The following is a 13,568-nucleotide window of genomic DNA, read 5'->3' as shown; positions in this document are numbered from 1 at the left end:
TATATACACTCACCGGCCACTTTATTAGGTACCCCATGGTAGTAACGGGTTGGACCCCCTTTTGCCTTCAGAACTGCCTCAATTATTCGTGGCATAGATTCAACAAGGTGCTGGAAGCATTCCTCAGGGAGTTTGGTCCATATTGACATGATGGCATCACACAGTTGCACATCCATGATGCGAATCTCCCGTTCCACCACATCCCAAAGATGCTCTATTGGGTTGAGATCTGGTGACTGTGGAGGCCATTTTAGTACAGTGAACTCATTGTCATGTTCAAGAAACCAATTTGAAATGATTAGAGCTTTGTGACATGGTGGAAGTAGCCATCAGAGGATGGGTACATGGTGGCCATAAAGGGATGGACATGGTCAGAAACAATGCTCAGGTAGGCCGTGGCATTTAAACCATGCCCAATTGGCACTAAGGGGCCTAAAGTGTGCCAGGAAAACATCCCCCACACCATTACACCACCACCACCAGCCTGCACAGTGGTAACAAGGCATGATGGTTCCATGTTCTCATTCTGTTTACGCCAAATTCTGACTCTAACATCTGAATGTCTCAACAGAAATCGAGACTCATCAGACCAGGCAACATTTTTCCAGTCTTCAACTGTTCAATTTTGGTGAGCTCTTGCAAATTGTAGCCTCTTTTTCCTATTTGTAGTGGAGATGAGTGGTACCCGGTGGAGTCTTCTGCTGTTGTAGCCCATCCGCCTCAAGGTTGTGCGTGTTGTGGCTTCACAAATGCTTTGCTGCATACCTCGGTTGTAACGAGTGGTTATTTCAGTCACTGTTGCCCTTCTATCAGCTCGAACCAGTCTGGCCATTCTCCTCTGACCTCTGGCATCAACAAGGCATTTCCGCCCACAGAACTGCCGCTCACTGGATGTTTTTTCTTTTTCGGACCATTCTCTGTAAACCTTAGAGATGGTTGTGCGTGAAAATCCCAGTAGATTAGCAGTTTCTGAAATACTCAGACCAGCCCTTCTGGCACCAACAATCATGCCACGTTCAAAGTCACTCAAATCAACTTTCTTCCCCATACTGATGCTCGGTTTGAACTGCAGGAGATTGTCTTGACCATGTCTACATGCCTAAATGCACTGAGTTGCCGCCATGTGATTGGCTGCTTAGAAATTAAGTGTTAACGAGCAGTTGGACAGGTGTACCTAATAAAGTGGCTGGTGAGTGTATATATATATATATATATATATATATATATATATATATATATAGCCTCTATCCATTCATTTACATGTGCACTGTTCAAACACTTTCATCTGTGACGTATTTGTACCTTAAAAAGTTATGAGATCCAGTAAAGATGAAATAATCCCAAATCAGTGTGGCAAAGTCGTTTCTTATCTTTTCTGAGATCCAACTGTTTTTGTTGTTATTTTTATAATTTTCTTATGATGAGACCGATTCCTGAGGCTTAAATGGGCATTAGAATCTCATCACAGTCAGAGAAGAAGCTACGGAGATTAAGATGTGGTGTTTTGTATCTTATTACCTGATTTCACAGCTGCTTGTGGCCTCAAACATACGAAACACAGGGCAACGAGTCCTCAGGATGGATTAACTCAGTTCTGCCTCTCTCATTAACTCCATCCCAGACAGCAAGGCACTGCTTCAGAAAAGGGCTCCGAGCTCTATGAAGCCATAATTATCATCTCTACAAAGAGATTATGTGCTGCATGCAGAGATGGGAGGCAATGGGCTGTAAACTCAAATCATTAGGCAGGCAGAGAGAACCTGAGGAGTAATTCAGAGACCCAGGGAGAGGGTGAGCTGTCTCCAGAGCCCACACTACACTTACACACTGAACTACATGCACTTACATGCAATTCCCTCCCTCTGAGAGGTACACACACAATACATTCTGCAGAGAAAAAAAGAAAATGGAAAAATAGTGTTCTTGCACATGTTGCCTGTATATGCTACATCACAGGAACTTGATTAATTGTTCTCACAGCCACTTTTGCTGTATTGCAGATTGATTGACCACATGTGGAGAGCTTCATCTAAATCCACTCCACTTCTTCTCCATAGCAAAACCATTAACACACTCCAATCACTATGGAGACCTACGACCGGCCACCCGCAGGTAGCTACTGGAAAGTGCTTCAACAGTGTAGAAAAATGTCTGGCCATCTCTGGGCGCATAACTAACTGTATTATTACTAGCTTTCTAAAATCGTTTCCATTTGAAGTCCGAACCCCTGGAAGACATGTAGCATTTTCAAGCCATTTTCGAATGGACTTTTACAATGGTGGATTTCTAGCACTAATACAATGTAAGTTTACATGTTTGACAAATCATACAGGCCATAGGCTATGTAGCACTGGTAGCTTGTTAGCAATTTTTAGCAATGTTTTTTTTTTAGCAAAAAACAGCACTGTTTTAGAGCACAAACTCGTTTTTAAGGGAATGACAATGTGTAATTTATGATGTACTGTAGAAGATTCTTTACAAGTTGTACAGGACATTGTAGTGTTTATGTAGCATTGTTAGCATGTTAACAACTTTTATGCTGTAGAAGAAAACTGGAAAGTTTCTTCTCTACAAATCAGACAGACCAGGTTGTTGGCAACTTTAAGCAAAGTTTTTACGCAAAAAAATTCACGTTTGGGGTACAACTGTGTGTCGACATTAAAAAAGTTGTACCTACAGCCCATTGGAGTCCATATGTAGCATTGTTAGCTTGTTAGCGATGTTTTTAGAGTGCAAATTGATATTTAAGGTGTCTGACTGTATAGGTTTTATGCTGTAGAACAAAACCGGAAAGTTTCTTTTTGACAAATCAGACAGGCCAACAGCGTTTTTTTAGAGTGCAAATTCACATTTGAGGGATGACTGTGCATAATTTATGCTGTAGAACAAAACTGAAAAGTATCCTCAATAAAACACTTATTTTACAGAGAATCGTCTAAAAACACATTTGAAATCCTAGGCAGCCGAGTCAGGGTGGACTAGAAATTGAGCAGCTCTTTTTGAATACAAACACTGATTGTGCTGTACTATTGAGGATAACTTCATAAGTCCAATATTAAATGTTCTGAACATGTATCTGTTTGATGTGGAAGCTCATGGAAGCTCCTACTGAGGGCATCAGTACGCTTGTTTGAAAAGCAAATGTCAGAGGAAAACATGTTTTAATAACAATACTGGCCAAATGGAAAAAGGTCACCACAAAAAGGTCAAGCTACAGAGATGTGGGATGAAAGGAAGCTTTGAAGTCTTGTGTTCATGCCTAAATAAAGCATAAGAAAGCCAAATTGGCCAAAAGGCAGCTGAGGAGAAATAAGACAGCCCCTCCTCAACAATATTTCACAAGAAAATGTTATTTAAATTCAGACTGATGATTAAGGAAATGTATTCACTCTTAACATTTGCAATGACACTAATAAATTCTCTGAGCAGTTTTATATGGCAACCCATGTGTCAACTCTTATAAATTACCTGAAAGCTTTAAAATGTAAAAAAAAATTATATTACCCCAGACTAAAAATGCATGCTCCATGAATGATATTGCTTTGATCTTTAGTCATTACTTATGCCATACCATATTTTTTTGCATTGCATGGGATCATTAAAAACAAATTGAATGACTGTTGCTTTACTTTTACCTGGTACAGAGACTGTATCAGCATATCACCCTGTGTGTGTGTGTGTGTGTGTGTGTGTGTGTGTGGTGTTTGAGGTTCATCCTCTGACATGATGGATAATGCTATATAACGAGTGTTTATAGAAAGAGGTGAGCCACGTCCTGAGAGAGAGAAAGAGAGAAAGACAAAAAGAATGGCACAGTGATAAATTAGGCTTATGTGAATGCATAAATATGTTCAGTACGCTCTTCCAATCCATTAATGACGGTCAATAAATTCAGGTAACGACGCCAAGTCAAGACTTCGGCAAAGGTCATCTTGACTTTAGAACTTTGGAGCCTTTTAAAGCACAAACGTAAAGGGGTTTGTGAGCCGTTTCTTTACTTTAGCAACATTTTCTTAGGTCAATGATCATTTCATCCCTTCCAGATCCATATCTAGAGACCAAAATATAATAGACCTGGGACGGCATCCACTTGGACAAGAGCAACACCATGGCAGCAAGTTTTCTATAAGCACCATTCACATCTTAGAAGATATAAAAATTGTTTTTAATATTCAGCCATTTCCTCCATAATGTCTTTAGTAAGAACAAATAAACATATGTATTAATATTTATCATATTCAAATATAATATGTCCTTGCAGTCATTATTAAGTTCACATTACAAGCATGTGAATCACTGACTTGTTTTGCCAATTTCGGACCATGATTTAAACTGCACAGGACGGTTGCCTCACTAAGTGTTTGTTGCAGTAATGCAGATCTTCTTATGGATCTGAAGAATTGTGACAAATTGTCTGAAGAATTATTCTGCATAGAAGCACCATAAAGCCATTCTGATGTATCTGGGGGCTTTGCTTGCTGCCCCCGTCATCCGTATGGCAATGCTTTCCCAGTGTAATGGTCGCAAATATATCATCACTCCATATTTATTCAAGCTCTGTCATTCTATATCAACAAGACAGTGTGAATCTCTGCAGTCCTGTCGACCCTCAAGATGAATGGTTTCATATGAGCAGGTGAAACTCACACTTCAACAGAAGAACAACAAGAGACCAGGCCAAAAAATCGCATAACATCAAGTTCTGTATGAAATAGTGATATTTCATTCTTGACATTTTTCCTGAATATTAAAGTTTTTTTTTGTCATGATCCAGTTTACAAAGACCAAAGCTAACAAAACCCTGTCAAGCGCATTTCCTTGAAATGGAAATTGACAGATAACTTTTTTTTATCCTGCTGTGTATGTGAAACCAAAAACATCCTCCATTTCAAATGAGTGAGGAATAAATGACTGAAGCTCATTGAAAGAGTGGCTTTTTAATTTCACTTTTTTAAGTTAAGTTGATGTAATTTACTGTATGTATAGTGTATATATATATATATATATATATATATATATATATATATATATATATATATATATATATATATATATATATATATATATATATATATATAATGTACTTAAAGTTGTTTATTTCATATCATGTTTAAAGCTGTACAAAAATGCTCTTTTAAAGATCAAACTTTAAAAGGCACCTGTTTAAGAGAACAATCCATTTCTTTTTTAATCTTTTTTTGTGCTGTTGGAAGCCCAGGGCCTGATTACTTATGATGCAGTTCAGCTGACTCATATTAATTATTCATGAGCTTTGGGCATTTCTTAATACTTTTGTTTGTGATGCTTTATATTCACACAGGAAATTTGAAACACGATATTGATTCAGACACATTGCATGGGACAGTATGCAAATTAAACAACCATCAGTCAGAAGACACCAACATATTTTGCCAGTATGGAAGAAGCCACAGCATGTGAGACACCTTAAAATGTAGCATAGTAATAAATATATCAGATATTTAAATAATTGAATTTTATATGACCAGAATTTTAGTATGAAGTCAATGGGGTCACGTGGGTTGTGGGCAATAGACAGGTTGTTTACATTCAGTAGATGTAATAGTGTTGTTTAATATTTTTATTTATGTATTCATTTTGTGAAGGTGACTTACAATAACCAACACTATACAGTTTTATAGTGGAAACTATAAAGAACTTATTAAAGAACTACCTATATAAAGTCCTTTAGGTTCTTTTACCTAAAGAACTTATTTAAGTTAAAATTAAGTTAAAATTATATGATCAATAAGTTTTGACAACATGTGTTTGTACATTGCTTTAACTCATCAAAATAAGTTTTTTGAAATAATTTATAGAAGATTCAACTCATTTTTTAAGTCGGTTTAATGTAATTTAAGTTGAAATTACTTAAACATCCAAGTTGATTGTACTTAAAATTTTAAGGCAGAAACTTTTTTTTACAGTTTAGAGCAAAAATAGATTTCCTCTCACCAAAAAATATTTGAATATTTATGTAAATAAATGTTGTAAACAGCACAGTCAAAAGTAATATTTTTTTCTTATTTTATCCTAAACTTTCTTTTTTAAATGGTTTCCCCAAAGTAAAACTGTGGCTGGATAGTATGGTCCCAACAATATTATGTATAAAGAGAACAGAAAGAGTCTGAGTACCAAACCTTGAGGTACCCCAGCAACAAGTTGATGTGATTTTCACAAAGCTCTTCCTCAAGACACCTTGAAAGATATACGGGTAGGACTCAAACCAGCTTAGTGAAGTTCCTGTGATGCTCAGTGTCAAGAGGATGTATATAAGGTAGAGAAAAGACATGTAAATGCCACTAAACAATCAATAACATAACTGAAGATAAACAATGTTTATGTCATGATATCCAGTCACCTCACCATTACCTGTCCCCTTCGCACTACATTTCCCATGATCCCTCCTGACTCCCACCTGTACACACTCCTCTTCTTCTTCTTCTTCTTCTTCTCTGTCGTTTTACGGCGGTTGGCATCCAACATTAATGGTGCATTCCTGCCACCTACTATACTGGAGTGTGGACCGGAGATAAAATAAATACATAAATAAACCATCAAACTAAAAATAACTTTTTATTATTTTCCTCTTTTCTTTTTCCTTCTTTAAAAAAAATAATAATAATTTAATCATCCTAAATCCTTTCTGCCAGTCTTGTTTCTTTTAAGAATTGAAATACCAATGCACTCACACCATTTACCGATTTCCCCAGCAATTCCCTTAGTGAATTCCCTTGCCCCCCTAACCTTCTTATACCCGCTTTCATTCTCATATTTCTGACACTCAAAAATCACATGCTCCACAGTTTCAATATTTGCACAAAATTCACACCTACCCGATACGTGCTTACCTACAATATGTAAATACTTATTTAACCCACAATGTCCTATTCTTAATCTCGTGAAGATAATTTCTTCCCTTCGCTTCCTTCCAGTGACCCTCTCTGTCCCAACCTTTTGTTGAATGTTATATAAATGTCTTCCTTTCTCCTCCGCATCCCAGTGTGCCTGCCACTTTTAATAATTTTTTACCAGATTTGTGCTTTCGCTTCTGCTTTACTTATTGTAATTACTATTTCAACCTCTTCTCGTTTACTCGCTTGCTTTGCCAATCTATCTACCATTTCATTACCCTTCACTACCACATGTGCTGGAACCCATTTAACTTTACCGTTATCCCCATCTGACAAATCGGTGAGTGAATTTCTAGTATTTCACATATTATGTCCTGTCTCGCTTTTGACTTAAAAGAATGCAAACTTTCCAGAACTGCACTTGAGTCTGAACATATGACAACCTTTTCTGGTTTGACTTCTTCAACCCAATTCAATGCCAACCAAACAGCTACCAATTCCACGGTAAATACTGATAAATTATCAGAGATTCTCTTCTGCATTTTCACCCCCATCTTTGGTACACTGAAAGCAGCTCCAGCTTTTCCCGACTCAAGGTCTTTAGATCCATCAGTAAATATGACCAAATATTCACCATACTTGTCACTCATCCTATCACAAAATACTTGACATATATCCACCTCCGCTCTATTTCTTGAGTGGGTATTTAAAATCTCTAGGTCCACATTAGTCTGCCAAAAAAACCAAGGTGGTCTGTCTGGCAGCGGAACTGTTAGGCTAAATTCCTTTCCCTCTAATCCCATCTCTTTCCCAATAGTATCACCCACCCATCCAAAACTCTGAATTTTAACCCTTTCATGTTCCCAGCATGCCTGCATAACTGCTCTTTTGGGGTGAGACCTACCCTGTCCTTGCAGGTTTGCCCAATAATTGGCTGCCAGTTGTTCCCTTCTTAATTGTAGTGGCATCTCACCCATTTCTACCTGCATTGCAACTGCAGATGATGAACAAAACGCCCCAGTACATATCCTTAATGCTTGTGTTTGCACCACATCCAACTTGGCCAATATTGTTCTAGCTGCATCTCTGTAAGCTATACATCCATAATCTATTATAGATTTAATCAGTGCCCAATATATCCTCTTCATTGCTTTTCTATTCGCGCCCCAGTCAACTCCTACCAAACACCACATCACATTTAATACTTTTTTACATTTAACTATAACTTTCTCAGTGTGGCCGGCCCATGTCAACCTAGCATCAAAAACCATTCCCAAAAATGTAAAGGACTCAACCCTCTCCAGTACATTTCCATATAATTTAAGATTGATCTCTTCATCCACCTTTTTTCTTGTAAAGAAAACCACCTGCGTTTTTTCCCTTGAAAATCTAAAACCCCAGTACACACTCCTCAATCATCCACACCTGCCATCATTCAACTTCACTCCATTTAAGCCAGCTCCACACACTCATCAGGATCTGGTCTATGACTATGTATGGACTACTTACCTGTTGTTTCTTCATCTCTGCTAGTGCTACCTCCAGGTATTATCTTCTGTCTCCAGTTCCTGCAGGGGTAATCTTCAAAAACTTGTAACGGAAACTGTAAGACTGTCATTCAAACTATTCAGCGACAATCATTTCAAAGCGTGCGTGGTGAAACTTATCAGGACTGTTTGCAACCTCCTCCTCCTCTGCTCTGTTGCCTGCAAACCCTTTACCTTGTGCATGTTTGTTCATCAATAAACCACATTTGTGCTTTACCGTATATCTATGAGTCTGTGTTTCCTGACAGTTTATAGTCACAAGAACAATATTATAATGATATATCAGGTACAAAAATGTTTTTGTTCAAAAGAATTTTCTAAAAGATATGAGTGAGTTGTAAATTGCTATTCAAAAAGCACTCTTTATATAATTAAATATTCATTATACATCTGAGCATGAGTGATTTAATTGGCTCACAAAAAGAATAAACAGTTTTAATGAGGAAAAGATGGCCAGAGGCAAACTACACTGCCAAGAAAAAAATAAGACTACTATATGCTGGACGTACAGTAGATGTCCGGCTCATAAATTTGTCTGCCAGGAGAGATATTGCTGCATGTTTTTAAAACATATGTCACGATAAGAAGTTCTAATAGTGAGTAAAAATGGATTTGGACTTCAAGGTGAATGTATTTCTATGCTTTATCCACATTTACAGGATTGTAAACAATGTGTAACTAAGAGCTTAGTTCAAGAACATTCATCTAATGTACCAAATAAAATCTTCATACATGCAAGATTCAAATTCTAATTGCAGAACAATTGCTCTACTCATCTTTTTTCCTGATGTCAATACAGTGTGTGTTCCTATTGCCTGGTTGACACTGTATGCTTTAAATATGCCAACAGCTATAAAAAAAATTGTTATTGTTGCTTAGCCTATATCAAATATCTATTGCTAATTAAACCATGTTACACTTTCAGCAATCACTAATGTGCTGCCTGTGAATGATTTTAGGATTGTAATATATACTGTTATCTCGCTGCTCCATGTTCCACTCTTGTAGCTGTGTTAAAAAGCAATGAAGTGAAATGCCTGTGCACTAAATCATTTTTGACTAGTCAATTTCCTTTAATTCACCTCTTTAATGAAGATAAACAACTTTTGTGTTGTTTGGAATAGCTTAAGTAAACTGAGCTGAAACAGATCTGCATAACATTATGCAAACTGAAAATGTTTTTTGTTCTTTTCGGAGCTAAGCTTGTCAGTGGCACTAATGTGTGGGAGTGAATGGATGAGCGATATAGAGACAGAGAAATACTCTATTTGAAGTTTGGAGGATCTAAATCCAATCTCTCATTGAAGAAGTCTTTTCACAGATCAGGGCTTTTTGACTAAGGAGCAAAAGTTCAGAGCCCATCTTTCCGATTTGTGCTTATTGCAGCCAGAGCTTTGAGTTATGTCTGTTTGCACTCAGCTGACCACCATGTATAAGATTTCTCAAGCAAACAACTCAAAGACAGTTTGTTGAGTCTATATGAGAATGTTCTGAGAAATAGACATATCAAACAGGCTGTGAAAATCATAATGAACTAAATTAGCCTACATTTATGCCCAACTTGTATCCACAGAACAGAAGTTATTCAAAAATAACAATTTGCAATAAATGTATTATTATTTTGCTAAACTCAATCCTACTGCTCAAAATACCTTTTTATTAAATAAATAATAAATATAATAAATTGTTAGTCAAGATACTCAAGCTCAGAGGATCATATCGCTCTCATTTCTTGACCTGTTTTAAAACATAACTTATGTTTTAAAAACATACGTTATGACAACATATGTTTTTACATTGCTTTAACTCATCAAAAAGAGTCAAGTTATACAAGATTCAACTCATTTTTTTAAAGTCATCGCTGGCGGGTATCGGAGCACGTCTCAGATTCTTTATCAATAAAAAGTTTTTTGTTATAAATTGCAGCATTGCATACATTATACATTATAATGGACAAGATAAACGATGTTTGTATTTCCAACAATTTCAGTCTACGTTATTTTCTCTTAACTGAGTTCTTTTGTGATTCCTTTTCATGTCAATAAGACTAAACCTTTGAGAGAACATTGCTGAGTAAGTGACTGAAGATCAGGTGACAAAGAAGCTGAGACTGGGGAAAGCGAGCGGTTCTCTTGCACCTGGTTGATCCAGAGCCAGAGTTTTGTCCTAGGAACAGTCATCCTCTTAAACTGGAGAGGTGGCGAGACGTGTCTGTTTACAGAGAACAAATGCAGTCTTTTTCCTCAAGTGCTAGTATTATACCTAAGAAGCACCTCAGATGTGCCACGAATGCAAAATGAATGAAGGAAAGGGTTACCGTACTTAGCCACATATAGCGATATAAAGCAGAACAATTGATGTTTTGACATTATTTGACCATATTTGATTGTCGTGTTTTTGCTTCCTCTTTGCTGAATAGTTTTTAGTAAACAGGTTTCTGTGATGAAAAGTACTCTTGACCTTCTTCTTCAGTTTAAGTTAATGGCATGATTAGGTTTCTAAACCAATCAACCCCAGAAATATATTCAGTTTCTTTGACAAAGAGATATAAATGTCCTGTCCTCCAGTTATACTGAAGTGAAGCTCATGAATACACAAGGAACAAAAGTTTTTTTTCTTTTTTTTCCCCCATAATCTGTTTTCAAGTGCATTCACTCCATTTCATTACCTAGTGCATCATCACTAGGGAATCATGTCAGCATTCATATTTGCATATCTCTGTAGGAAACACCACAATGTAGAGATTGAATGTGGTTGCAGGGGTGAATTGTGGAAATGAAACTCTTCGAAATCTATTGACTTGCCTCAGCATGGGGCTTTGCGTTTTGTAATCGCAACCTGGTGGCACAGGGGCCAGGATCCGCTCTTGTGCTATGAGACCCAACTGCTGAGATTCTGATTCACATATATTATAAGTGAACCTCAAGGAACATATTAAAATAAAAAAATAAAAATCCATGTCCCATATTCCTTTAAGAGGGCATTTCACGTCGTATTTTGCAGTAGTTTCAATTGTTACCCTTGAGTTATCTGCATCTTTCTAAAATAATAACTTGTTAACAAATGATGCCAATAGCTATGTTTCCATCCACCCATTTTTATGTACATTTTGGGATATTGCATAAAAACACGGTGAATGGAAACGCCATGATGCGCATACATTCTAAAAATGTGCATTAAAAAAAACTAACACGCTCAATTAAGGCTGATAAATGTTTTATCCGATAAGAAGACGTGCATAAACTATGATGGAAACACATTTACCAAATAGAGTGGTGCAGGTATGATGTCACTTTGTAAACCAATCGGCTTTAGCATCATAAGGGAATTTCGCAGCGGAAATTTTAGTTCTAGGAACTCTTTTGGAGGAACTAATTTAGCTCCTACCTCAGAGTAAACCAGTCTCTAAACCAGTCTATGGTCTAAACCAGCACTATAGGAACTTTCCGTGACGTTAGTGTACGCGGATTGGCCGAACGCACGCGAAACACCAGCACCCGCCATTTTTAAAAAAGCTATGTAAACACACATATTATAGCCTATATTTACTCCAGAAACTATACGAACATGGAAAACAGTGATAGATGGGCCTCTTAACCTTTACACTGAGGAGAAAATGCAACACTGCAGCAACACATCAACCACACGGCATACGCTAATAACTTTTCATATAATAGCCTACTGTCTCTATGTATAACAGTTCTATAATAATGTATCAGACAGGACAGATCGTAAACTAATGAACACGGAGAATGCGAGCACTGTTGCCTATACCCTAGTTCCCTCGACAAAACCCAATAGGATTTTCCCATAGGCTTTTGGATTATCGCAACAACAACAACAAAAACTCTGTGATCAACAAATGTTTATGATACTTACACATTTTGCCCATCAAGATATTTTTCACTCTTCAACTCTTTCAGTTTTTATCTAAATACATTTTCCCATAAAGTTTGAGTTAGAATAGTTTATAAGAGCACAATTATAAATTCACCACAGACCTTATTTCAGCCATTTAACCAAAATCCCATTTAAAAAACCCATTGACTTCGGGACGATGGAACCGGACGTGCTAAAATGCTAACTTGTTTCCGCGTTTTGGCCATAGACTGTAAAGCGATTTCATACCTGCACCACTCTGTAAATCCCTCGATGCGCAGCAAAATACTCACGTGACTTTGCCTCAACTGTGGATGTGATTGGATAACTGGACTAACCAGCTGACCAATTTCGTCACACAGTTTCTCAAATGATGGTTTGATCATTCTGAAATGCCTGAGTCAAAGTCTGTCACCAAAATGATTTGGTTTAATTCCCTCCCAAAAGTGTCTCATTCGTTCCCAAACACCAGCATCCGAAGGCAAGATAACATGACAACGTTTATAGCGTTTCATCTGCACGATCTGAGACGCAAGGAAAAAAGAGCCACAGTGGCTTTCCCGATTGCAGCAACTTCCATTTTATTACAGGCATTTTTCACCAATTTCCCAGGAAGTGACGATTTTGTTCTCTTGAACACATGGGGTGGAAACACATTTTTAATGCGATATACCAATTTTGTGCATAAATTCGCATCTTTGGATGGAAACATAGCTAATGTCTCCAGCCATTTACCACCCAGTAGCCTACATTCATCAAACTTTCTCGTGTTATGTTGCGCAGAAGAAACTCATACAGATTTGAAACGATATGATGGTGAGTAAATAAACAGATTTGAATTTTTAGGCGAACTCTCTTAGTCAAACTTCATTATCATTTAACATGCTACAAGAGTTCTGTATGAATTTCACTTCTAATCTTTGTTTGGCAATGTTTATCTTGCTAAGTGATTTTTAGACTTTAACAACAACTGTTTTTTTTTTAAATGGTGAAAAGACTAGCTGAATTAAGTCTATACTGCAAGGCACTGCAGATTTTTACCCGAAAAACCTTGTGCGTCTAAAACGAGCTGAGATGTAACAAAATGAAGTATTGACTGCTTGTCAGAAAAAAGAACACAATCATTTATCTCCACTGAGAGGCAGGAACCAATCTTGAGAATGCAGGCCAAACAAATGATGGTGTGTTTGTCTGAAATAACAGAGTGTCTGCCACGGCAAGGTGAATACTGCAAACAGTGAGGAGAAAAACTGTCTGCAAACCCTCTCTG

At 37.2% G+C, this 13,568-nt stretch overlaps 1 protein-coding gene across 1 annotated transcript in view; it reads right to left on the bottom strand.

Annotated features, from left to right (window-relative positions):
- The window catches only part of galnt18a (UDP-N-acetyl-alpha-D-galactosamine:polypeptide N-acetylgalactosaminyltransferase 18a), a 99,486-nt gene that overhangs the window by 84,472 nt on the left and 1,446 nt on the right, over nt 1-13,568 (bottom strand). The gene's annotated exons all lie outside the window — the stretch shown is intronic.

Source organism: Rhinichthys klamathensis, unplaced genomic scaffold, assembly GCF_029890125.1.
Source record: "Rhinichthys klamathensis goyatoka isolate OS25496 unplaced genomic scaffold, OSU_Roscu_1.1 h1tg000076l_1, whole genome shotgun sequence".
Taxonomy (NCBI): domain Eukaryota; kingdom Metazoa; phylum Chordata; class Actinopteri; order Cypriniformes; family Leuciscidae; genus Rhinichthys; species Rhinichthys klamathensis.
This window is presented reverse-complemented; position numbering and strand designations above follow the sequence as displayed.